General features: G+C 38.5%; 1 long non-coding RNA gene across 1 annotated transcript; it reads left to right on the forward strand.

Annotated features, from left to right (window-relative positions):
* Positions 1–9,710: 9,710 nt before the first annotated feature.
* Positions 9,711–13,803, forward strand: LOC147170378 (uncharacterized). Its single transcript, XR_015095485.1, has 2 exons — positions 9,711–9,836; positions 12,836–13,803. It is a non-coding gene; the product is annotated as an uncharacterized LOC147170378 (long non-coding RNA).
* Positions 13,804–26,707: the final 12,904 nt, after the last annotated feature.

Here is a 26,707-nt window from a genome sequence, read left to right on the forward strand (position 1 = left end):
ATGGTAACTTCATGAAGTTGGTACTCTATGTATTTACCATATTAGCATTCTGCAATTACGCATAACAACATTCAATTGTCAGCAGGTTTGATTAAAGCTGAAGTTACTGTATATTATTCATGAGACAACAAATACGATTTCACGAGCCACTGTCTGTCTTGCCAGCTGTCTACCTGCACTTCAAAGAGAAACATTACTCTTTTGAGGACCAAAATGGACATACTCTGGACAGAGAAGACACTTGGTTTGAAAGAGGAGTGTGGGAGGCCTATTATGACAAGGTTGAGAAACAACCTGTGAACAGATGGTGAGGTATGCGACACTACCTACGTAACTAACTATCACATACAATGCTTTCATCCTTTCATAAGTTTACAGCCACTTTCGGGTGCCTCAATGACTGTTGTTACAACTGAATGGATGATTCCACCCATATGACATGTCTTTTAACAGGCAGATTCCGTTTTCCACTTTATCCCAATGACTGTTGAGACTGAATTCTCGCGGTATTTGTGAATTCACAAACTCCTGAGAATACATCTTATACCGAGCCCATTGATTTTCACCGATCCGAACCAATAGATATCTATAAAGATTAGATGTTTCGTCCATGCTGCTGGCCAATGGAATCGAACGTCCGCATGGGGCGGCCATCTTGCCACAGTCACCTCGCTCAGTCTCTCTCATTCATTACAATGTGTTTTTATCGGACATGTTCTTTTAAAAGGAACCCCGACTGTAATGACAAGTTTGCTCTATATTATTTATTTTATTTATTATTTATTTGGTTTAACTTGTTACTAACATTTGTAGAAACTTTATTTGGACGTACGCTGCCATTGTTATTTACGTTGCAAGGCATTCAGTGCATAGTGACGTAGAATGGCGGCTCTGCCGAGCAATGTGAAACGCTATAAAGAAAGCAAGGTAAGCCTCTGCAATGTTCCTAAAAAAACAACAACACGCGATCGGGAGAGTCAGCCTCCCCCACGCTGTGCTTTCGTCATTCACTAGAAGTATTCAAGAGTTTTGACCGTCCCTTTAGGAACTCTACAAACAATTACTTTACTTTCTATATAGGCGTTTCACATCTCTCGGCAGAGAGCCAGCCACCATTCTACGTTGCAACGTATTCAGTGCCTAGTGACGTATAACAATAACAATGGCGGCGTACGTCCACAAAAATGTATTAAACTGGAAATGATTTTTGAAAAATGAATCTCATAGTTATGCTAATAACAACCAAATAAATAATATAGAGCAAACTTGTCATTACAGTCGGGGTTGCTTTTAATTAACTCCAAATAGTGGTTTATCAAAAATCTACTGATTATCAAGCAGTTTAGTTTATAAGTGTAGTTGTTTATCTTACACACTTGTTAATAATTAAAGGTGGGGTTTGTAAACAAACAATTCAAAATGGACTACCTCCCATGGTTTAACCCATGGCTCAACCTCCCACTCTTCTTGTCAACATTGCGCCTGCCTTCAGTGACACGCCCCCCGCTCTGTGATTGGCTGGAGGGGTGAACATGGACTTTCCACCCAGAAACGTCCCTCTTATGGCAAAACACAACAAAATGGCAAAATACAGGCTGTGGTGGTTGGTGGTGGTTGATGACAAAATCACCACCACACATCAACAAAAGCCCAGAAGTGTTGATTGAGAAGGATTTCATGTGTATACATCCAGTGTTTATTCTTGAGTGAAAACTTAAGACCCCACCTTTAATAATCCATATAGTCAATACATATCCATCCAGAATTATTACTACTTTATTATAGTTTGTGAGAAAGTCCGTGTGTAAGTCCATCAAGTTTGAAGCGAGATAACAGAGTTTACGTTCAGATCACTCACCTTCACTCATAGTCAATACAACAGACCAGACTGCCTGCCTGTGACAAGATGGCCGCCTCGTGCGGACGTTGGATTCTGCACCGTAAGACATCTAAGCCTTATATATATATCTATAATCTGAACCACTGGTGGCTCGGGCCAATCACAGAGCAACATTGTGTTTGGAGTCGGGATATGCAGCTGTGACGAAACCAGGAAGCGCCGACACCATGGGAAGCAAACAAACCTAGAAATCGGTTTTCATTATTAACTAATTTAAACCCAAAAACGTATAAAAACGTTCTATTTTAAATATTGTCATGGTCCCCCAAAAATATTTATACGTTTTTTATGTTTTTTATTCTAGAGCATACAGAAGGTTTTGATGCAGCTTCCGACCTGAAGAGGTGGCGTAAAGCAATGGTAGTTATTACTAAAAAATGACCAGCAGGTGGCAGCAGAGTATAGAGATCAATCAGGGGCATGTTGCAATAATCTCTTTTCCCCAGATTTTTAAACAGATTTGTGAATAATGATGAAACTTAGCTATATTCTAATGCTAATTGCTGCAAAACGGAAATAGATAGAAATATACTTTTTTTCTGACGAAGAAAATACTCTAATCTTTCTTTTGGTAGGTTCCATGTTTTTATAGAAATAGAACACAATATTCTGTGGGCCTTGCAAAATCAGTCAAAATCCAATAAAACAACCTGTAGCAAAGGGGAATGCTTCAGTGAAAATGGCTGGGAGTGAATGAGGTAGAGAACCGCAGGTTTCTCTCTGTTTTGAAAATATATTGTTTGGCTTCAATAATTATCCATCTGGAAGTAAAAATGCAATTTTATCTCATCAATCTTGTTCTAATATTGGCTAAATGGCATTTACACAAATGTTGATGACCTATTTTTTTCATGGTTGACAAACAATATATAAAAAAACTTTTGGACACTCCACAAACAAGAAAGTAGAGGTGTTAAAAAAAAAATCAATTCGGCAATATATCGCGATATGCGGCTGAATCGATGTTTAAACATCAATTTTTTTATGGAAATGTTCAACAAAACGTCTTACTTAGGGTTAGGGTTCATACGTTAAGCATGGAAGAATGTCATATTAATGGAACATTAAGCCTTAATATTTTATTTCAATGTTGTTCAAACATTAAACAGATTCTAACAGATTGTTTGTTAAATACAGTGGCTCACAGTTATAAGCCTGAAGTTTCAGATAAATAAATACATTTTCATACAAATCTTACAATGTACATGTACAAGTTTACTGATTTAGTATTTTCTAAATTTGAGGTAAAATAAAATCGCAATAATCAATTTATAGATTCATATCGGGATTAATCGGTATCGAATCGAATCGTGACCTATGAATCGTGATACGGATTGAATCGCCAGGTACTACGCAATTCACACCCCTACAAGAAAGCAAGTAAACTTTATATTTATGTGAACTTTATAATATATTTTTGTAGAAGGCCAGTTTATTTTCCCATGTATTTGTCTCCCCCTGGCTGTTATACTGTTTTGTATTATATTGTTTGTTCAATAAAACATTATTTAAAAAAGAGAGAAACAAACCTAACATGGACAAATAGACGCTGCAATTAATTATGTTCTTGCAAAATTACTCACTGTTTCCTTGTTGAATGTTGAACAGCGAGAGGCGCTTTGTGCATTTTTAGCTGGTAAAGATGTTTGTATATTTTTTATTAAAGAATTATAACTGTAATTCAACAAAAGATGCCTCTGCCAAATCTAATACTGGGGTCTAAGGAACTAAGCGATAAAAGAAAAAGGGGGTCTTCAAAGCAGCACATACTACTTGTTAATTTATTTTTTATGACCCGCCACTAATAACCACTAAGCTAAACCAGTGATATGGTCTCATGGGAAAATGACTGTAATAATAGTAAATATTTTTTTGTTTTTATCGTTTTCAAGTTTATAGTGTGTCTCAACCTTTTTATTTTTATTTATTTATTTATTTATACATATTTGATCAACTAAAGATCAAGAATATCGATTATCGATCATTGGAAGCGTCTGATGTGATAGTTTTTGTTTTTTGTTTTGTCACCATTTAGTGGTGTATTTTATAATAACAGCTACAACCAAGCATGGAGTTTCAAATACGTAGGTTTTCCTGAGCAAAATGAGTGTAGCTGTAGTGGGTTCCATGTATTTGCTTGTATTTACCTTGTCCGTATTAGTAGTAAGACAGTGTGCTAGTAGGATATCGAATAAATGCTCAAATCAAATGGCTGGTCAGTGGTCATAAAGACTTTAGCATTTATTTGATACTCAACTAGTATTGAATTATGGATGAAACCTAGCTCGCTGCGAAAATGTGCTCACTGGCATTATGGCAAGCCATTATGACATTTATTGCATATCCAGCAAGTACTTTGGCATAATAGAACAACCACATTGTTTCTTATATTGAGGCAAAACTGTGCACTAGTAAATATCCACGCAAAACTTGATCGATGTTGCACATGTTTTTCGCTGTCAACATTGTTGAATTTGTTCTAGTACGTTGTTTTATCAGTGCTTCCATTTAGATTATATTTAAAATCCCAAGCAGTGTTAGCACACTGGTGCAGTGGTTTGCACATCTGCTTCACAAATCTGGAGGCTGTGAGTTCAAATGTGGGCAAGATCAGCCATAAGATCCAGCACACCAGTGGTGTGAGTAAGAATATGTGATACAAATAGCAAATAGTTCTTGAGTATACCTTAAAAAGTACAGTCATTTTTCCTCTTGATGACGAACTATCACATACAACAAGTGAAAATGGGTTTTTATATCAGATGTTTTTTTTGTGTGGTAAGATTCTGTTGAATTCCAACCCCCCACCCCTGTTTACCCCCACTCTCCACCTCCCAAAATACAAATATTCAAAATGAGAATGTCTTTCTTGGTATGTTTATTTTTCACTTGTACTCCCTAAATGCCAATTGAGTAGTGGTTGTGGGTGCTTTGGAGTTGGAAATGACGCATTTGTAACTAAATATCTAACATTATGTACAATTAGGGCGAAAACTGAATCTTTAATGTAATAAAATGTATTCTTGAAAATATGTGGTTGTTGCAGTTGTATTGTTTTCCATATTTCGAGTAATTGTTCTCTGCCGTGCTATGATGCAGATAGTGAAATCATTCTTGGTTGGGGCGTGAACATTCAGCTGAGAAAGTTTTTGCTGGAGCAGAGCCAGGATGATTTAGGAAGAGTTGAAACCCACAAATAGGATCCTAATTTAGGTTCCTGTGGAGTCCAGGTGCTGGATACTGTAAAGAAGTGTTGTGCAGGAGCTACTAAGAGTGCAATTTGTTTGTTTGTTAAAACTAAGATGTTCACTCAGTAATAGATTGCTAGAGTTGTTAGTAACAGGTGTAAATATGGCAGTGAAAGAACAAAATGAAATTTGAAGTGATAGAATTGGAATTGTTGATGGAAGATGCAAAAAAAAATAATCCTGTGGGAAGGCGAGTTAGACCCATTGTTGGTAATTGCTCAAAAGTTGTGCCGCTGGGAGAGGTCACAGCAAACTTCAATCTTGGACAATCAAATGTGCTCTTTTTCTTCCCTTTAAATGTAACCTACTTCTACTGGTTCAGTAATGTTTTTAAATATGTAGACAAAGCTCTAAGAAGCAGTAAAATTTGACAAATACAAGACAAAATATCCCACAAAATAAGCTACCTCCCAATGTGGAGATCGAACCAACGACCGTGAGATTAAGGGTCTATTGCTCAACCGACTGAGCTAACTGGGCTTTTACTGGTTCGGAACTGTTTTTAAATATGCAGACAAAGCTATGACTAAAACGAATGTTTAACCATTGAAGTACATATTAAAATGCAAGAAAATATAAAGGTCTAAATGAGGCATGAATGACGAAAGGGATAGAGAATGCATGTACAAATAAAAACATTTTATACAAAAGATTTATTCAATTGAGAACTATCGCAAAGAATAGGCAAAATAAACTGCTGCCCAAGGTCGAGATTAGGAGTCGAATGCTCTACCAACTGAGCCAACTGGGGTTCTACTGGGTTAGTACTGTTTTTAAATATGTAGACAAAGCTATGACTAAAACTAAAAATATACCACAAAATAAACTACCTCCCAATGTGGGGATCAAACCAACGACCGTGAGATTAAGGGTCTAATGCTCAACCAACTGAGCTAACTGCGTTATTAAATATGCAGACAAAGCTATGACTAAAACTAGCCAAAATATCCCCAAAAAATGTGAGGTTTGAACTTCGGACCCTGAGATTAAGAGTCAAATGCTCTAACCACTGAGTTAACCTGGCATCCATTGGTTCAGTACTGTTTTTACAAAAAAATATAAAGGTCTAAATAAGGCATGGATGACGAAGGAGATAGAGAATGCATGTAAAAAGATTTTTTTTTTATACAAATTATTTATTAAATTGAGAACTATGGCATGAGACTAAAACTAGACAAAATATCCCACAAAACAAACAACCTCCCAATGTTGGGCTCGAAATCCACGATCCTTAAATTTAGAGTCTAATACTCTACCGACTGAGCTAAACGTTCTTCTACTGGTTGAGTAATGTTTTTAAATATGTAGACAAAGCTCTAAGAAGCAGTCAATTTGACTACCACCATTAACAACATAATAGAATGTTTAACCATTGAAGTACATATTAAAAATGCAAGAAAATATAAAGGTCTAAATAAGGCATGGATGTCGAAGGGGGTAAAGAATGCATGTAAAAACAAACTACTGCCAAAGGTGAGGTTCTAACCCACGACCCTGAGATTAAGAGTCTAATGCTCTACCGACTAAGATAACCAGGCTTCTGCTGGGTCAGTACTGTTTTTAAATATGTAGACAAAGCTATGACAAAGACTAGACAAAATATCCCACAAATCAAACAACCTGCCAATGTAAGGCTGGAACCCACGAACCAGAGATTAAGAGTCTAATGCTCTACCGACTGAGCTAAGTGCACTTCCACTAATTGTGTACTGTTTTTAAATATGTAGACAAAGGTATGACTAAGACTAGACAAAATATCCCACAAATTAAAGACCTCCCAATGTGGGGCTCGAAACCACAATTCTGAGATTTAAAGTCTAATGCTCTTCCAATTGACCTAACCGGGATTCTGCTGGTTCAGTACTTTTTTTTTATAAATATGTAGATAAAGCTATGACAAAGACTAGACAAAATATCCCACAAAACAAACAAACTCCGAATGTGGGGATTTCACCCACAATCCTGAGATCAAGAGTCTATTGCTCTACCGACTGAGCTAACCGGGTTTCTACTGCTTCAGTACTGTTTTTAAATATGTAGACAAAGCTATGATAAAGACGACATAATATCCCACAAATTAAACAATCTCCCAATGTTGGGCTCAAACCCACGATCCTGAGATTAAGAGTATAGTGCTCTACCGACTGACCTAACCGGGATTTTACTGGTTCGGTACTGTTTTTAAATATGTAGATTAAGCTCTAAGAAAAAGTAAAATTGAACATTTGACTCCCACCATTGACAACATAATGGAATGTTTAACCACTGAAGTACATATTAAAAATGCAATAAAATATAAAGGTTTAAATAAGGCATGGATGACAAAGGGGATAGTGAATGGATGTAAAAACAAACTACTGCCCAACAAAACTAACAACCTGCCTATGTGTAGCTCGAACCTATGACCCTGAGTTCAGGAGTCGAATGCTCTTCCAACTGAGCTAACCATGCTTCTACTGATTTAGTACTGTTTTTAAATATGTAGACAAAGCTCTAAGAAGCAGTAAAATTGAACATTTGACTACCATAATTGACAACATAATAGAATGTTTAACCATTGAAGTACATATTAAAAATGCAATAAAAATATAAAGGTCTAAATAAGGCATGGATGACGAAGGGGATAGAGAATGCATGTAAAAACAAACTACTGCCCAACAAAACTAACAACCTTCCTATGTGTCGCTCGAACCCATGATCCTGAGATTAAGAGTCTAATGCTCTTCCAACTGAGCTAACAGGGTTTCTGCTGGTTCAGAACAGTTTTTAAATATGTAGACAAAGCTATGACTAAGACGACAAAATATGCCACAAATCAAACAACTTCCCAATGTGGGGCTCAAACCCACAATCCTGAGATTAAGAGTCTAATGCTCTACCGACTGAGCTAACTGGGATTCTACTGGTTCAGTACTGCTTTTAAATATGTAGACAAAGCTCTAAGAAGCAGTACAATTTAACATTTGACTAATGTTAAGTTATTAACATTGTTTTTCAGTTTCAATTTATATTTTAGCCGTTTTGGATTTAGTTATAGCAGTATGGCTCAATGAATAGAATTGTATTATCTGTCTCACTCTCAAAAGAAGGGCAACGGGTTTATTCCATTTGCTATCTTGAAGGGAGTTTTAGTCTCTGCCGGTCGGAAGGGAGGCACAGGCTGATTATTATTGTTTTTCTCTAATCTGATTTATACCCATGGGAACAGATTCTCTTGTTTTTATTGAGTTGTAAACAAATGTATTGTGGGCTGATGGGAGGAGACTTTTCGTATTCACCCACTTTTCAATAAATAATGATGTGCCGGAGTGGACGACACACAATCTGATGGAACACGGCTTCAGTGTCGTCAATTGTTGTCATCAGAAGCTTCTGTTATAATGATACCTTTGCAAAGGGACTTCTTCACCAGGATCTCACCATTCAGTTAATTGAACACGCAAAGAGTACAATACTTAATATTGTCTACTCTAACAAATGGTGTCCCCGACGCTGAATTCTAACGAATGGTGACCTCCGTTGAATTCTAACGGATGGTGGTATTCTGACGTAGAACAAGCTGCGGCGTTCACGGACGAGCGGAACTTCTAGGCCTAAATAAATAAAGTACGGTAAGTGGAGACTTTTATCCACGTAGGGAGGTTCTGTCTGTTTGGGTCCGCTGCAACTGGTTTTTCGTCTTCCAAATTGTCTAAATTTTAAATGAGATCTGTGTGAACAAGTTGTAGTTTGATGTCGTTATAGTTGGGATAATTCCTACGATATTGAACTAAACACGTCGTGGGGTGGTGCATTTAGAAGTGACGTAAATGCAGCCTGTAGAGATGAAGCTTTTTTATACGGGATGAAGTAGTGTATTTAATTTGTTAATTTGTTTTGTTTTTCGTCAACGCTACGAAGAATCCTTAGACCATAATATATATTGAATAAAAGGGTTACCGGATGACGTAAAAAGTCTTTCTTTTTACTAAGTATCGCGAAGATTATGGTATTGCGCTTCTGTCTTTTTTGGCAGTTTTGGCCGATTGGAGGACTAGTATCATAATAGCTCATGACTCTTGGTGAGAACGTCCTATTTGCACGTAATATGTTTTTTAAAAAAGCGCCTGTTTGAAATTGAACAGTATTGAGGGGTCCAGGTTGATTACAGCGATGATTGGATTTTGTATCACTGTATTTGCAATCGAGAGATTAAGTGAATTTTATTTTATTTTTTGGCGCTCCTACGATTGTAGTTTTGGGGTCAGGATTACCGTATGAATTCCTTTTGTTCTACGGTTGAATTCGATAGCGCGTGACAAGTTAGTTTGAAAATGAGCGCCTTGCAAAAATTTTGCAATATATGGAGAACAGTTTAGCTCAGCGGGATTGGATAACTGCTGTGTATAAACGAGAGGTCACGTGATTCTTATGTGTGTCTGTTGTGTGGCCATATGTGTTAACCTATTGTACTATTATATTAAAAGTGAGACGTCACTGTATTGAAACCGAAAGTAAAAAATAGCCTACAGACAAAATGGAGGCGATTTCGACCCGGATACAGAATGGTTTGTCCTGAATGCGCTTCCGGTTTATAGTCGGGACTTGTGAGTCGCAGCCATGCGGAGAAAATAAAAAAAAAGCGTCGATGAAAAATGAAAAACCAAACTATGGATCGATTGTATGAAAAGCTTTCGCTGGACAAAATGGTACGTCAGACTTTTGTATTTTCTTTGTTGGTAATGATGTAGTGGCTGAATTTGATGCTAAAATGACTCCAGCATTTGTGGAGCAGTTTACGGGTGATTTGTTCGAAGTTAACCCGTTTATTGAAATCACCGTACAAGACTGCGGTTTAAATGCCATAAGATTTGTAGACAACGAATTGATAGAATAAAACCGTTTATTATTTTATAATGACTAAAGAGTGTGTGCGTATGCATTTGAGTGTGTGACCTAGCTTCTAAAAGGTGGGGGTTATTATTGTTATTGTGTGTGAGAAATGTGCATATGGTGATTTTGTTTGTTTTTATTCAATATTTTTAACTAAGTTTGGTGTTGTTTTTGTGTGAGATGAGACTGTTGTGATAGTGGCGTTTGTTTTATTAATGGGAATGTGATAAAATAGGTTTTGCGATGTATAATGTTAAGATCCCCCCCCCCCCTCCCCGTTTCTAGGTTAGAAGAAAAGGAGGGGGCTGTGCGTTAGAGCATAATGTGTCCTCGTAGTGGGACTTTTTCTCTTTTTTAGGTAAGAGAGAAATGATAAACAATAAAAATTAAGTAATAGTATTTGAAAGATATTGTTGAGTTTTTGTAGAAGAATATTAAATTAGTGTTTTATTTTTTTATTATTATTTTTTTTTAGTGACTGAGCCAATAGTCTTTACACTTTAATGATTGATGAAGATGGTTAATTTGTTAACTTTCCCTTTTTGGGACAAATGAATAAAGAATAATGATAAAATAATGGTATTTTGTTTGAGCTGTGTTGAGTTGACATGATTATGCCTACATCTGTACAGCTGTGGCTAGAAGTAAGATAGTTGAATAAGAAGTTATAAATGTTTTTGAAATTGACATAATGATAATGATTTTTAATATTTGTTTTTTTTCTGAGTGTGTCATTTCAGAAACTGATGTTTGAGTTCCAAGGCAGATGAGGGTTTGATGGCCTTCACTGATTACAAACTGCGAACAGGATGCGCCCCAGCTGCTGATACGTTGTATTTGCAAGTATTGCTAGTAGCTATTTGGAAGGGGTATTGAGAAAAAAAAAAAAAAAAAAAAAAAAGAGGCTGTGTTTTTTTTACGAAACATTTTTGCGAAAGCAGGAAGTGAACTGTCTTGCTATGATCCCATATCCTCAGTCCGGCATTTTTAATGCATTGTATCAACGAGTGTGCATTTTTTGGTCAGGTGAGCTCTCAGAAAGAAAATGTGTCATCGGATCCACATTGCAGACAGCGTCTGAATGGATGTGGCAGAGATCAAAGGTCAAAAGCCCAGAGCAACAGTCTTCTCCTCCTGTGCCTAAAAAAACATGATGTTCACCTTCCACAATGCCCAGTGACTGTGTACAAGCCTCATTACAGATGTCTCCTCTCATCGAACTTTGTCTGACACAGCCCCGCCCTGAACATTGACTTTTGAAAGCTGGTGGTCGGAATGGGATGTGATCCTTGTTCAGAGATATGCTACATGGGTATATGCAAGGCATTTTTAATGTGTTGAGTGGGGAACTGTGATCTATAGCAAGATATTTCAGGAAATTGATAACGACATATGTAAATTTGAAATGAGGGATTGAGAAAATTTATTTCAATCTATAGCCTACTATATTTTTGCCTATATTTTTGGGAGAATCAGTTTCTGAATTGGTACAATGGGAATTTTATTAATATGATATGATACGATATACTTTTATTTTCCCCGTGAGGAACTTTTTCCTGGACTTCGTCCAGCTGCAGCTACAGTATAAAATAAATTATAGAATAAAATGAATAGTAACAAGTAAAAGACTAACTAGGAGTTTGATGGTTAATTTTAGATTTTTTTTTTCTCTCACAGCACTGTGATTTATGAATCCCAGAAATATTTGGTGTGCTGTGTTTTTTACGAGCCCCACTAATCTGTAAAAGAGGTGAGGTTGATTAGCAGTTTAAATAATTTTTAGTTTGCTTAACTCTAGGAGAATTAGATTAATATGGTTACCTCTATTTTTATGGTCCCAAAGTCATCATATATTACTGTCTTACATTGTATCTGCTTGTGCTCATTTTTATAGTGTTTTGTAGCTTTTTCGTTTACCTCATAGCCTGATTTAGAGGGTTGTGTTATTTACGACGTCTTTTGAGTTATGAGGTCTCTATTTTATCCTCCCTTTATCTTGACGTGTTTGAAAAAATCAGTGGATCTTTGTCAAAATGAGGGAGTTTATGTTTAAGAAATTAACCAATGTAGACGAATTAGAAAATTAAATACAAAATTAAAAGGTTGTGGGTTAGAAAATTAAAAACAAACTTAAAAACAAAATTAAAAAGGTTGTGGGGTATCGGCCTACACTCCAATTGACAGGATGAGTTTGAATGGGATAATTCACAGTTTCTACAGGGAACAAAACAAGAGCGGAAGAAAGGTAAGCTTGCAGCGGGAAAGAGGACAATAATGCATATTCGCCGAATGAAGGTAATTATATTATATTATATCTTTTATCTCAGAATCACATTTGAAAAATGTAATGTTTGGAGCCCAGTGTTTGCAAAAGAGTATAGATAATATGAATATATGTGGGTTTTTTCCAGGATCATCATGATTCGGCCGGTCATGGGATTCTGGGAAGAGAATATATGATATGCTAGTAAAATGATTCCTTTCAGGATGGTGAAAGGCAAAGTTATGCAAATTTAGAACAAATTTAGTCGTGGAAAAAATTACCTATTATTGAACAAAACCTATTTGAAAAATAAATATTTACAAGCTCTGTCTTATATTAATGAATGAGCGAATGTCATTCAACTCAATCAAAGGCTGGGCTCTATTTTAATGTAAAAAAAAATAGATATTTTCCTGTTCCAACAGGACAGGACCTACGGATCTTAACCAAATAACATTTACTAATCCCAACTAACAAAAACTATCAGGGTTTTTCTTCCAAATAAAATTTATGTGGGTTTATGAGAAGACTAAAAACATATTCCGCTCTCAGGTTGAAAGGAGAGACGAAATTCCACAACTGGTCTACAAGGCTGCCGGCTATCTCATCAACTGATGATCATCAATCTTATCACCTCCGACCTGGGAGCCACGTCAGCTGACCCAGTGTTCGGTTCTGGAGCGGCCGTTTCGACATCATTCGACATCGTTTTGACATCATTCAACGGATCAAGTCAAGTGCCTTTTCTTGGGCAATCATTCCACGAAGAGTCACATTTTCGGGCAGAATAATCCCGGTGACAAATCGAAGAATTTGGGTAGTCTACCCCAGATTCTTAAAGAAGAGAAAAACTATTGCGTCACTTTTTTCATTCAACAAAGAACTTCATCACGAGATGGCTTCAGAGAACACATATTCGTCTGCCGATACATTGCGACACTTTTTAATGAACAACATTTTATGTTAAGCCTCACATATGTTATGCTTATTCCACTAAACATCTTTTAAATGTATCAAATTGTTTTTTTTAATGTCATATGATTGCTAAACTATCTCCTCTTCTGCTAAAGGGATGTTTTAAGGATAATTATTTTTACCACACAACCATTGAAAAAAATGTTTTAATGTGTTGAGCTCTCAAGAGCTCAAATGAGGGAATGTTAAGTTATTAACATTGTTTTTCAGTTTCAATTTATATTTTAGCCGTTTTGGATTTAGTTATAGCAGTATGGCTCAATGAATAGAATTGTATTATCTGTCTCACTCTCAGAAGAAGGGCAACGGGTTTTTACATTTGCTATCTTGAAGGAAGTCTGGTACCGGTCTCTGTCGGAAGAGGGGAGGCACAGGCTGATTATTGTTATTCTCTAATCTGATTTATACCCATGGGAACAGATTCTCTTGTTTTTATTGAGTTGTAAACAAATGTATTGTGGGCTGATGGGAGGAGACTTTTCGTATTCACCCACTTTTCAATAAATAATGATGTGCCGGAGTGGACGACACACAATCTGATGGAACACGGCTTCAGTGTCGTCAATTGTTGTCATCAGAAGCTTCTGTTATAATGATACCTTTGCAAAGGGACTTCTTCACCAGGATCTCACCATTCAGTTAATTGAACACGCAAAGAGTACAATATTTAATATTGTCTACTCTAACACTACCACCATCGACAACATAATAGAATGTTTAACCATTAAAGTACATATTGAAAATGAAAGAAAATATAAAGGTCTAAATAAGGAATGGATGACGAAGGGGATAGAGAATGCATCTAAAAACAAACTACTGCCCAATGTGGTGACAAAGACTAGACAAAATATCCCACAAAACAAAAAAAAATCCTAATGTAGGGCTCAAACCCACAATTCTGAGATCAAGAGTCCAATGCTCTTCCAACTGACCTAACAGGGCTTCTACTGGTTAAGTACTGTTTTTAAATATGTAGACAAAGCTCTAAGATGCAGTAAAATTTGACTCCCACCATTGACAACATAATAGAATGTTTAAACATTAAAGTACATATTAAAAATAAAAGAAAATATAAAGGTCTAAATAAGGCTTGGATGACGAAGGGGATATAGAATGCATCTAAAAACAAACTACTGCCCAATGTGGTGCTTAAACCCTCGACCCTAAGATTACGAGTCTAATTCTCTACCAACTGAGCTCCTACTGGTTCAGTACTGTTTTTAAATATGGAGACAAAGCTATGACAAAGACTTGACAAAATATCCCACAAAACAAACAACCTCCAAATGTTGGGCTCAAACCCACGACCCTGAGATTAAGAGTCTAATTAATGCTCTACCGACTGAGCTAACAGTGCTTCTTCTAGCTCAGTACTGTTTTTAAATTTGTAGACAAAGCTATGACTAAGACAAGGTACTTGGTATTAACTTGGTATTGTAGATATCAACTCTATGGTTGGAAACGTGAAGATATACAAGTATGTATTTTTTTAATTTAAATATATTTTTGCAAAATATATTTAGCCGAGCTAATATTAACCAATAAAGTGGACAAATTGATGTAAGGAAAGGTAAAGATTTTAAATGGTCATCCATTGACAAGGTTTGAGAAGGAATGTTGTCATGGTAAATACAATATGATGACTCAGAACTAGATGAGCCATCATTGACTTGTACAGTACACACTAGATAAAACACTAGTGACTTCTGCTATCCAAACATACTGGAACGTGAGTCCACTTAAGCACCTGGGAAATCATTTGGGCTATCAAATTTGCTCAAGGACACCGCAGTCGTGTATCCGGGGGTGGATGGTCTCGAATCGAGTCCCTACAGTGGCAGACGTCAATCTTTACTACTTGTCTACAGCTGCTTGATGCGGCTGTAAATGAAACAGTGATACCAGCATTGGGAGCTATCATCACATATTTGTAAGGCCTCAGCAGGCAGAGGGAACCCTGATCTCAAAGAGCCACTGTTTTAAATGTGTCCCTCCACCAACACAGCCGACACAAATGGTCAACCCATCAGCAAGCTCTGTAGAAGCCTAATAACGGTCCTGTTTATTGAATCAGGTGTGTTGGTGGAGGGAGACAGGACAGCGGCTTGCGAGGACCACGTTTCCCTACCCATGACTGACAGTATATCAGTCTTTTTTGTGTGTTCATTTGCCAAATTATTGATTATAATTACATATTGTATACAGATTACTAATACAAAAAAAAACTTCAACACCCTTGAGTGTTAATTAGCTATGGATGTAAATTTACATATAATGTGAAGTATTACATTTTACATTACATTTCATTCCATTCATTTCCCCTACTACACATCTGCAAAATAATGGGAATCTTGAATATATCCTAGCTGACAGGGTGAGAGTCAGATTACTGTTTAAACTCTCACATTTGTACCTACTGTACAGACAATTTAGGGTGATCATCACTTTTGCATCCCTACCTACACAACTCAAACATAGTAATAAACCTGGGATGCCAAACCACCTAGATATATAGATCTTGTTGACAGTCTTCTGCTCTGATTTAATTATAACTGTTTTGATTTTAGTTATAACTGTTTAGATTTAGTCATAACTGCTTTAACCTCCTCAGTAAAGCTTGATGAGTGTAATAATGTGACGGAACGTTTGAAGATTCTTCCTTCCTTTTCCCACGTAATTAGCAATCTGTTTTGGGGGAGAAAATGTGTTAAAAATGATTCCTTTGTAAAGTTGTATTTGCTGCAAAGGTGCCAGGTTGCCTTAGACCTACTATATTTCCACATCAATCGGCCATCTGTCAATGTGCCAGGTTGTCTGAGACCTACTATATTTCCACATCAATTGGCCATCTGTCAATGTGTATTGAGTACTGTCTATCTTGGGACTTAAGGGCAGCACTGGGGAGGAAGGAGAGAGGGGAGGGGTTTTGGCGGAACCGCTATGCTGAAAGTATAAGAACGACTATAAGTGGGAGGGATCGACACACTGGCAAGGGGAACTTCAGCGTTTTGTCTGTAACTTGTCTGTGTTCAGAAATTTCTGTAAAATAAATCCTTCAAAGGACCTGTTCACCGATCTCCAGTCTGTATTCAGAAAATCAACATTACGAACACGCGGAAAACTCAAGGATCGTTTTCTAACAATCTCAAACTGAAATCATGAAGGGTCGCAGTCCTGCATTTTTTAGGCTCCGTCCACAGAAAAAGCTAGTTTCAATGTAACCTTTACAAGTTTCTTACCGTTCAGGCCGTTCGTCCACACGATGGCGAGGTTTCGGAGCTTGAAACCGATCACTTTTGAAACCAGGCTCCAGAGTGGAAAGATTTCAAAACGCGCCCCGTACGCATCCGTCTAGACACCATATGCAAGATACTCCTCCAGTGTAGACGTAATGGTTGCAGCTCGATGACGATGCATTGTCGCAGATTGATGACGTGTGTGCCAATTCTCGCGTGACTGCGCGCTAACCGTCAGTCTGTCAACAACAATGCCGGATAGCAGTGTCGTAGTCGTTTTGCGCAAAATATTTTGCTTCTTTATTCTCACGTTCAACAAGCAGTGTTGGACTTGAATCACCCGCCATTGTCACTTCTCCTGTATTCGCCTAAAGTCCTCAATAATGTAGACGTGGAGAGAACCAAGTTAGTTTAGCAGCTAATCTCCATTGAGAAAGACCCAAACCAACATTTTCAACCCAGAACATTCCCAATTACTAGGAAACTGTGTCCAATTAACAGATATTTTAGTTAGCTATTTTACCTCTTCAGATTTATTGGGTGACTGGAATAAGAACCTTCATCTGCTCTATGTTATGCACACTTTGAAAACTATTTTGGAACTTCTCTTTACTTGAACACAAACCATAAATCAGATAAATGTAGCCCATCTTCTAATTATAGGAGAGATTAACTGCCTGCGCATTTGTGTCACCCACTTTAAATGAAAACAATTTACAATATTTGGATGCCAACCACTCATGCTGCATACATGCACAGACACACACATTGATCCGATTTCAGTCACTCAAGAAAGATACTTCCAGGCCTTTCATTCAAAACACCATGTACTGTAGGCCGAGTTCAAAACTCTCAACACCATCTATTAGCTAAGAATGTAACGATATCAAAACATCACGATAACAATAAATATCACGATATTAACCTCACAATACGATAATTATCACAATATTGTGGCGAGGTTAGCGTTATAAAAAAAAGCTCATGATAAAAATATATTGTGTTTTTAATATTATTCAGGTATTGTGTTTGTCCTGAATGGCATTTCACATCAGCATAAATAAGTAAATAAAAAAAAATATATTTATTTTTTATTTATTTTATTTTTTGTAAATTATTATTATTTTTTTTTTTTTAAGAGCTCAGTATTGTTCATTCGGAAATGTCATCATCATTGCTCTTTTTTTTATTTTTTTTAATATATATGTATATATATATATATATATATATATATATATATACATATATATATATATATTTTTTTTGTATGTGGGTGAGTATGTGTATGTGCGTGCGTGCGTGCGTGCGTGCGTGTATTTGTTAGCTCACCAAAAACCTATTAGAAAAAATCCCATACCGTTCACCTAAACCGAACACCGCCGTCAGGAGACCCGAGGGGACCCGAGGGGACCAAAGAAAACCAAGGAAGGTGAAATCCAGCACCGACCAGACACCACCCACCGGGCCACCCACCAGAATTCTTCCCCAACCCAAGAAACATCTAAATTCGAACAAATCCCCCAAAAAATAAAAAAATCAGGGAGACCTCAAGAGACCGAAGGAGAGACTGAGGGAAGGAAGGAAGGACAGACAAAGCCGAGTGAGATCCACAGACACCAGCCTCCACCGATTCAATGACCTGAGGAGGAAGCAGATTGTGTCTGAGTTTCGGTAAATGCTGGTGTGGTGGATCTGGCATGCATGAAAATCTCCACCAAAGAGGGGAGCCGTCAACCCCTGCCAGGACAGAGCAAGCGCAACACCTCAGGGCCCCCCAGGCCGCGGCAGCGCCAAAGGACGACCCCCGGGCCCCGCCAGGGCCACCGGCCGGAGAGCCATCCCAGGAGCAGGAGCGCCCCCCACCCCAACACGGCCCGCGCCCCCGACCCAACGCAGCAGGACGGGGCACTGCAGGCCCGCCAGGCACCCCACCGGCCCCCAACCCCCGCACCCCCCACGCCCCCCCCCCGCCCCCCATCTACCCCAACCCAGCCCCAGCCGCCCCCAAGTCCCCAATCCCCCAGACACCCCCCACCCCCAGCACCCCCCACCCCGCAACCCCCCCACCACCCCCCCAACAAAGCCCCCCCCCCCCGACCGACCGGCAGCCCCCCAACCCCCAGCCCCCGGGGACACCCGCACCCAGGCACCGGCGCCGACGAGGGGCCGGACAGCGGAGCGGAGAGGGCAGCCGCGCCCACCCCACCCCCCACCGCGTGGAGGGACGGAACACCGGGGGCAGAAGGGGAGATGGGGGCACCGGAGGACGGCCGACAAAAAAAATTATATTTAAATAAATAAATTATAAGTCAGACTTATGTGGAAGTATAGGGCAGTATACAACCAGTTTAAGCACAACTACACCATGTTTGCCATCTAGTGGTGAATGATGATATTACAATTTCAAATTGTACAGCTATGATCTTCCGGTAGCGAGCAATGAAGTAGGATGCAGTCATCGGAGCTCCCACGAATATAACTCCTAAATCTTTAAATAAGCACACATTTGAATCGAAGTTGGAATTTTTCATCTGCTGTACAACTTCTATGCATTTTTTTTTTACCGTCAAGCATGTCGAAATAAATGAAAACTGACGGTAGACGCCGGGGGAAGACGGCTGCGATGTTTTTTCGCGGCCTGCATCGCCGGTAGGAGCTGCGCCATGCTGAAGCGAAGCCCCCCCCATCGGCTAGTGAAGTGGGTCAACCTGAAGCTGTCGGTGAGGTTTTTAAGGCTGAACTGATAGCGTCAATGACTGCTATCTTCAAGCGTAAACTTCAAACGACCTTGGATGGGAATTTGTCAGCCATTGAAGTCGCAGCTACAAGCAGTGAAAACGGAGCTAACAGGTAGCATTGCTAGCATTCAGCGCAAGGTTACCACTTTGAAACAAACAGTGGGGGAGATGGAAACAGCACTATCCACTTGCACCGATGATGTTGTTGCACTCCAATCCAAGGTTCAACAACTATCTACCGAGTTGCTGAAGTTGGGCAACAGATGTGAGGATCTTGAAGCAAGGTCGAGGCGTAATAATTTGTTTGTGGGCGTCCCGGAGGACTCAGAGGCCTCGGTGTCTACAGAGGCGGTTGCAGCGCTACTTCAGATGACATTTAAGATGCAAAAAGAGCCCTTAGTTGACTGTTGGCACCGCTCATTCAAACCTAAACCAAAACAAAATGAATCTCTATGTCCTCTAGTTGTCCGTCTGCACCACCACAAGGACTGCATCGACATTCTAAAACAAGCGAGGACACTGTGTCAGATCAAGATCCAGGATATGGTTATCTCTGCATTCCCTGACTACACTGCAAAGACAGCACGCGATAGAGCAGCCTTCAACCATGCAAGATGACATATGCATGAGATGAAGCTGGCAGGTCTGCGTTTTGGGTTGGTGTTTCCAGCAACTCTCAAAGTCTCCTACAATGGCACCCAGAAGGAGTTCAAGTCACCAGCAGATGCGGAGACTTTCATAAAGACTTTGGGCAAGTAGTGATCGCCTGGGAGTACACCAACTGCAGCTAATATAACTATTATGTCAAGGGAACATTAACCAAAATAGATACTTCGCGCTGTTGCGCTGCATTATCCATTTAGCATTTTGCTTCTTTTTTGGGGATGGCTAGGTTGAAATTGGTGAAATTTGTTATTATATGTGTGTTGCTATGACTGGAAAATTTCCACTACATAATCTACACATATTATCAAAATTATTGATGACGATTTAGTTACGATGTTTTCACATTTACTGTACATAGTGTATTATAGTAATTTAAAATACAACATTGAGATAAAAAAAAGAAGACTTTTCCAATGGTTAAAATACAAATAATTTTGTACTTTATGTTTATGCGCATATTGAGAGTTATGATTTGCGGGGGTTCAGATTTAAGTAAACAAAGTTTGCCAACCGAAAGCATGATTAGGTTCTTAACTCCTACAGGAGTTTGCACTGGGTACTTTTTCATCGGAGTCTAGGTAATTGCTATTGGGTGGGAGGGGTGTTGATTCGAGTTCAGGCTTGTTTAAAATTGTTGTCTATTGATGTGGTTGGGTTTTGTTTCACCATTGTCTATTCTTCTTCCTTTATATTTCTTCTTTTTGTGGGGGTGGGGGGGACTCTCGTTCCTTTCATTTTTCAAATGCTATGCTATAACAATGGCTACTACAAACAATTTACTTAACTTGGATGGTGGCTCTCCTCTGATATTTCGTCAGTTGGAACATCATGGGATTGGGAAGTCCCGTCAAACGGACGAGGATATTTGCCCATTTGAAACGTCTTAAGGCTGATCTGATGTTTCTGCAGGAGACCCACATGCGGAACAAAGATCAGATCAGACTGAAATGCCTATGGATCTCTGAGGTATTTCACTCCGACTTTAATTCTAAGTCAAGAGGGGTCGCCATATTGGTGCATAAATCAATTCAATTTAAAACCTTAAAGGTGATTGCGGATAAAGATGGTAGATACCGTAGATACGTTATTGTTTCTGGGTTACTATTTCACACTCCGGTGCTATTGGTTAATGTTTACGCTCCCAATTATGACAGCCCACTTTTTATGAATAACCTGTTTGAACGACTTTCTTTATCGACTGATTGTCTGCTGATATTTGGGGGTGATATGAATCTGGTTATTACGCCTCATTTAGACCGTTCTAATCCACGAAACATGACACCATCTGTTATGTCTAAGATTCTTTCTGATTTTATGTCACAGATTGGGTGTGTTGACCCTTGGAGACATTTCAACCCTCAGGCCAGAGAGTATTCTTTCTATTCGAATTCACATCACTTGTTTAGTAGGATAGATAATTTTTTCATTGATCCCAAGTTAATATCTAAAGTGATATCTGTTAAATATCACCCCATTGTAATTTCCGATCATGCCCCTCTTACTTTGGACATTCATATATCATTGCAGCCCGCTATTTGTCTCGATGGAGATTCAATTCTTATCAGATGACAATTTAAATAAATTAATCTGTGATGAAATAGAAAATTTTATCGCACTAAATAAAAGTAAATCTGACACGATCTCCTACTCACTTTTGTGGGAATCTATGAAAGCTTACCTACGTACATGGACAAATAATATCCTTTTCTTGTAATTTGAACAAAAACAGAATGCAGAACGTGCCCTTTTGAGATCCAGAGCCACATACTTTGAATATGGCGATAAAGCAGGTCATCTCCTTGCTCATCAACTACGTCATCAAGCAGCTTCGACTGTCATTTCACAAATCAAAGACTCAACTGGCATGATACATACTGACCAAATTGCTATTAATTCAATTTTTCGCTCATTTTTTACATCACTTTTACAGGTCTGAAGTCTCATCTGACTCTACAGTGATGCAGTCATTTCTAGATTAAATAGTTTTTCCTTCTATTACACCACAGGATGCTGCAACTCTTAATTCACCACTGACCGTGTCCGAAATAATGGCAGCCATTGATAGCATGCAAAACAATCGAGCCCTGGGTTTAGATGGCTTTAATTCAGACTTCTTTAAGAAATTTAAATAATAATAATAATAAATTGGCCCCGCTTTTGCACTCTGTTTATACTGAGTCATTGAAAACTGGTACCCTCCCGCCTACTTTTTGTCAGGCCTCTATTAGAAGTTTTGCTTAAAAAGGATAAAGATCCTGACTTATGTTAGACCCATATCGTTGATGAATGTGGATGCTAGAATATTGTCGAAAGCTTTGGCTCTACGCCTTGAGACCATTTTACCAACAATCATTTTAGACGATCAAACTGGATTCATAAGAGGGCGCCAAATGCTCTATAATATTCAGACTCTTCTTAATGTCATTTAGTCAAATACAAATAATTTGCTCCCTGAAGTGGTGATTTCGGTAAATGCCGAAAAGGCCTTTTACAGAGTGGAGTTTAATTATTTATTTGAAGTGTTGGGCAGTTTTGGTTTGGGAGGATTAATATGATGAAGATGCCTAAATTCTTGTTTCTCTTTCACTGTGTACCAGTTTTTTTGACAAAAAAATCTTTAAAACCTTAGATCAAACGATTTATATTTTTTTATGGAAGGGGAAAGTACCCAGGATTCGTAAAGCAGTGCTTGAGAGGTGTAAATTCAATGGAGGGCTATCGCTGCCAAATTTCCAATTGTATTATTGGTCTGCACATATTCTCAAGATTTCATATTGGTACGCCTCAGCAGATTTGTTGTAGTGTAAATTTGAATCAAAATCTTGCACATCATCTTCTTTATCAGCTTTGGTTGCCTCCTCTATGCCAACTGACCCCTCTGTTTTTTACACATAACCCAATAGTACGCTCTACTCTCAAAATATGGTATAAATTTGGGAGGCATTTTAAGTTTACTCTTCCGTCTGTCTTTGGTCCATTACTGATGAATCATTTATTTAAACCCTCAATGCTGGATATGGGATTTTCAGTCTGGTGTGACAGAGGTCTCAAAACCTTCAATCATTTATTTAAAAATAATGTTGTTTTTTTTACAGTTTTGCAGACCTCTCAACTGAGTTCGGTCTTCCTACGTCCCAGCTCTTTCGATATTTTCAGGTCAGACATTGTGTCCAGTCTTTTTTCCCAAGCTTCCCTAACTTGCCAACAATTCAGGTATGGGAAGAACTCTATCAATCAGACCCATTTCAAAAGTCACAAATATCAAGGATATATAATGAGCTGCTTGATTTAGGTAGCATCCCTGACGATCGGATCAGCAGGGCCTGGGAGGCCGAGCTTGGGCTGACCTTCGACAATGATTGGTGGAAGGCTGCTATTAATTCCTTTCACACAAGCTCAATTTGTGCACTTCTGACTCTTATACAATTCACGGTGGTATTCAAAGTTCATTACTCGAAAGCTAAGCTGCCTACAATACACCCTAATGTGTCAGATAGTTGTGATAAATGTCATCTTTCACCGTGCAATATAACCCACATGTTTTATTCATGCCCATCTCTGTCTAAACTAAATACTATGTCCAAGCTGCTTAATGTCTCAATGAATGTCTCTCCATTTGTTGCCATTTTGGGAATTCCAGTAGATTATATGCGGTTTACATGCACCTAACAGGAAGTTTTGGCTTTTACATCTTTGATAATACAACATCACCTTCTTCTCCAATGGAAGTCCACTAGTCAGCCTTCCAGTTCTTTGTGGATGAGGGATGTTATGTCTTTTTTGAATGTGGAAAAAATTACATACTCAAGGAATCATAATTCAACTATATTCCAGAAGAAATGGGCCCCCTTCCTGGCACTTTTTAATTCCATCTGATACCTATTCATGGAATTGTCAAGCTTCCCCTCCTCTCTCTCTCTCTCTCTCTCTCTCTCTCTCTCTCTCTCTCTCTCTCTCTCTCTCTCTCTCTCTCTCGCTCTCTTTCCTTCTCTATTTTGCTCTTTTATATCTATATATTCTATTTTAATTATTTTTTTCATTTTAAGAAAAAAATATGAACATTTATGGTGGTAGAATGTATAGACATTTCAAGAAGTTTGTCATGCTGTTCCAAAAAATTTGGACACACTATTGGAGATGTTCTGTTGTGAAATGACACTGTTTTCTCTTTGCCTACATGCCAATGAATATATTGAACACAAAATTGTACAGCTATCGCCTGCTATTCGCTGATAGGTCCTGGGCTGGCCCACAAATAGTGAAAATCCACATATGCCCAATGAAATGCATTGGGGGGCATATCATTTTCTTGCAAAACACACACACATAAATTTCCAATGTACATTTTCCATGGAAAATGAGGGAGCAGTGGGATTCTCCACACAAAAGCACCCAAACGGGGTGGGGGAACATTTCTTAAAAAATATTGAAAACTAATCTGTAAATAAATGAATTCACAGGGGCCAAGCCGTGAGTATTTGGGGGTCCACTGTAGTAGAACAAACATGTTTATATCCCAAACCCCTGCCCTCCACCACCACCCAAACAAACCTTCTCCTTCCCCGACTTTTTTGTTGTTGAAAATTCTGCAATTTTGGACTGAATCTTTTTTACCAATTAAAGTGGTAGCGAAATGATTCGGATCTCATTGGACGGCACTTCATAGATGGACAATGGCCCAAAGCATAATGCAAAAGCATTTTGCGCAGCCTCCTCAGCTTGCTCATGCTTTTGCAGCAAAATATTTTGCTTCTTTATTCTCACGTTCAACAAGCAATGTTGTACTTGAATCACCCGCCATTGTCACTTCTCTTGTGTTCGTCTTTTTCATGTTGTTTTGATACATACAAAGCCATGTTTGTTCTGTAGATTGCAAAAAGTTAGAAAAAAAAAGTGTTTGTCTTCTTCGCTGATTCTTCATCTACGCTTTCCGTTAACTCCCTGTGGCTGCGCTACAGCGCCACTCCAGACTTGGCATATACATTACAGCCGTTAAACGTCCTCAGCGTCTTCTTTTGGACACACAGAAGTCTTGAAATGCTTCTGTGTGTACGTTATTTGTTTGAGGAACAAAGCTGGCTTTGCTTATGTCTAGACGGGCGGGGCCTTAGTCTCGTGTTTCCCCTTTGTCTGTGTCGATTTATTGTTGTTTTCTCCTGTCATGATTGCCGCTGTTTTGTCCTGTCGTTACCCCCATATCTTACCTCGCTTGCCATGTTGGGCTTTGTTTGTTTTTGTTTTGTTAATTTAAATTCTTCTCTGAAAAAAAATGCAATTAATGTTGAGCAATTCTGATTTTATATTACTTTTTAGAAATAGGGACAGTCACGCGATCATCATGGCGTATTGCGTGCTGTAAACATGAATAAAATCACATGACTACCGTACAAAGAGACTCACGAGGAATTTTTGTGGCATTACGCTCCATAGCAAAGAACCACTTCTTCAAAAGCAGTATAGCCACGGGGGACTCACCAAAGATTTGTGTCGAGCCGAAAGTGAATGTGAAACTGTGGCCGATGATGAGGACGCGTTGAGCTGCCCCATAGCAAGTAAAAGTTAGGGACCATCCACAAATTACATAATCCAGGGTGACGTATGTGGGACTCAATTTACCATTTACATACCCTGGTATATGTAATTTGTGGACGGTCCCTCACATGGATGATTGGCACAGTATTTGGCGATAGAAGATGGCATTGTTAAGATGGCATTGTTTTTGCCCATCACGTAGGCTAACTCGCATTGAAATGAACGAAGGCGGCCGCTGTTTATGCAAAGAAACGTCATCGAGATCAGGTGACTGGATAACGGCGCTGCCCAGGCTATGTTATTATTTTGGTACTTAACTCATTCACTGCCATTTACGGCTATAGACGTGAAAAAATCATTTTAACTATTTCTATTAGTTTAAATTTTGTTCCACTTTTTAACAAGAGTATGAAAACCTATAAAACATTTTTATTATACATTTATAACAGATATAAAATGTATGATTAATCGTTAGTTAACTAGTGAAGTCGTGTGATTAATTACAATTTAAAACAATTATCGCCTGACGCCCCTAATTAAAAAAAATAAAATAATAATAATTTGGGGCGTCAGACGATTAAAATTTGTAATCGTAATTAATCACATGACTTCAATAATTGACTCACGATTAATCACAAATTTTATATCTGGTATAAATCACCTGACCTGAATCTAATTGAGCATAATAAGTATAAACCCAGTAATGTTCTTGTTGTAGCATGCAGATAAAATTTTATTCTGAATTACTCTGCAATTTCCGTCTACTCCAAAGTTAACATGAAGAAATAAAGCCTCGTTTTCTGTGGTCTTCATATGGAAGGCACAGTGTGACCCATTTTTGTTTGTTTGACTAAGCTATTGCCATCCGACCTACACATCCCAGATGGAAACCTCAGTCAGATCAGATTTAACTGATTAGCACTAAACCGTGCTGAACTGTTACATTTAAAATTACTTAATTTTATTGAAGGTGCATTCAGTGCATTTACGTTACATTGCATCAATTACCCAAACAATGACACATGAACAAAGGTACAACTTCAGGCAGAGATGTACATTTATTTGGTTTTAATAGCCCCCTTTTCAATTAATGTGAGTGCCTGTGTGTGTGTGTGTGGGGGGGGGGGGTGCATGTGCGTGTGTGTGTGCGTGTGTACTGTGTGGGTCTGATTTCAGGTAGTGCCAGAGCTGACCTGCTCAGCTCATAAAAACTTGATTGTACTCAGTGGAAACATGAGTGTAGCGGCTGATAGGTCACGGGTACTGAAACCAGTGTG

Source organism: Leptonotus elevatus, chromosome 7 (genome assembly GCF_054856555.1).
Source record: "Leptonotus elevatus isolate MCC_2025b chromosome 7, RoL_Lele_1.0, whole genome shotgun sequence".
Lineage (NCBI taxonomy): Eukaryota > Metazoa > Chordata > Actinopteri > Syngnathiformes > Syngnathidae > Leptonotus > Leptonotus elevatus.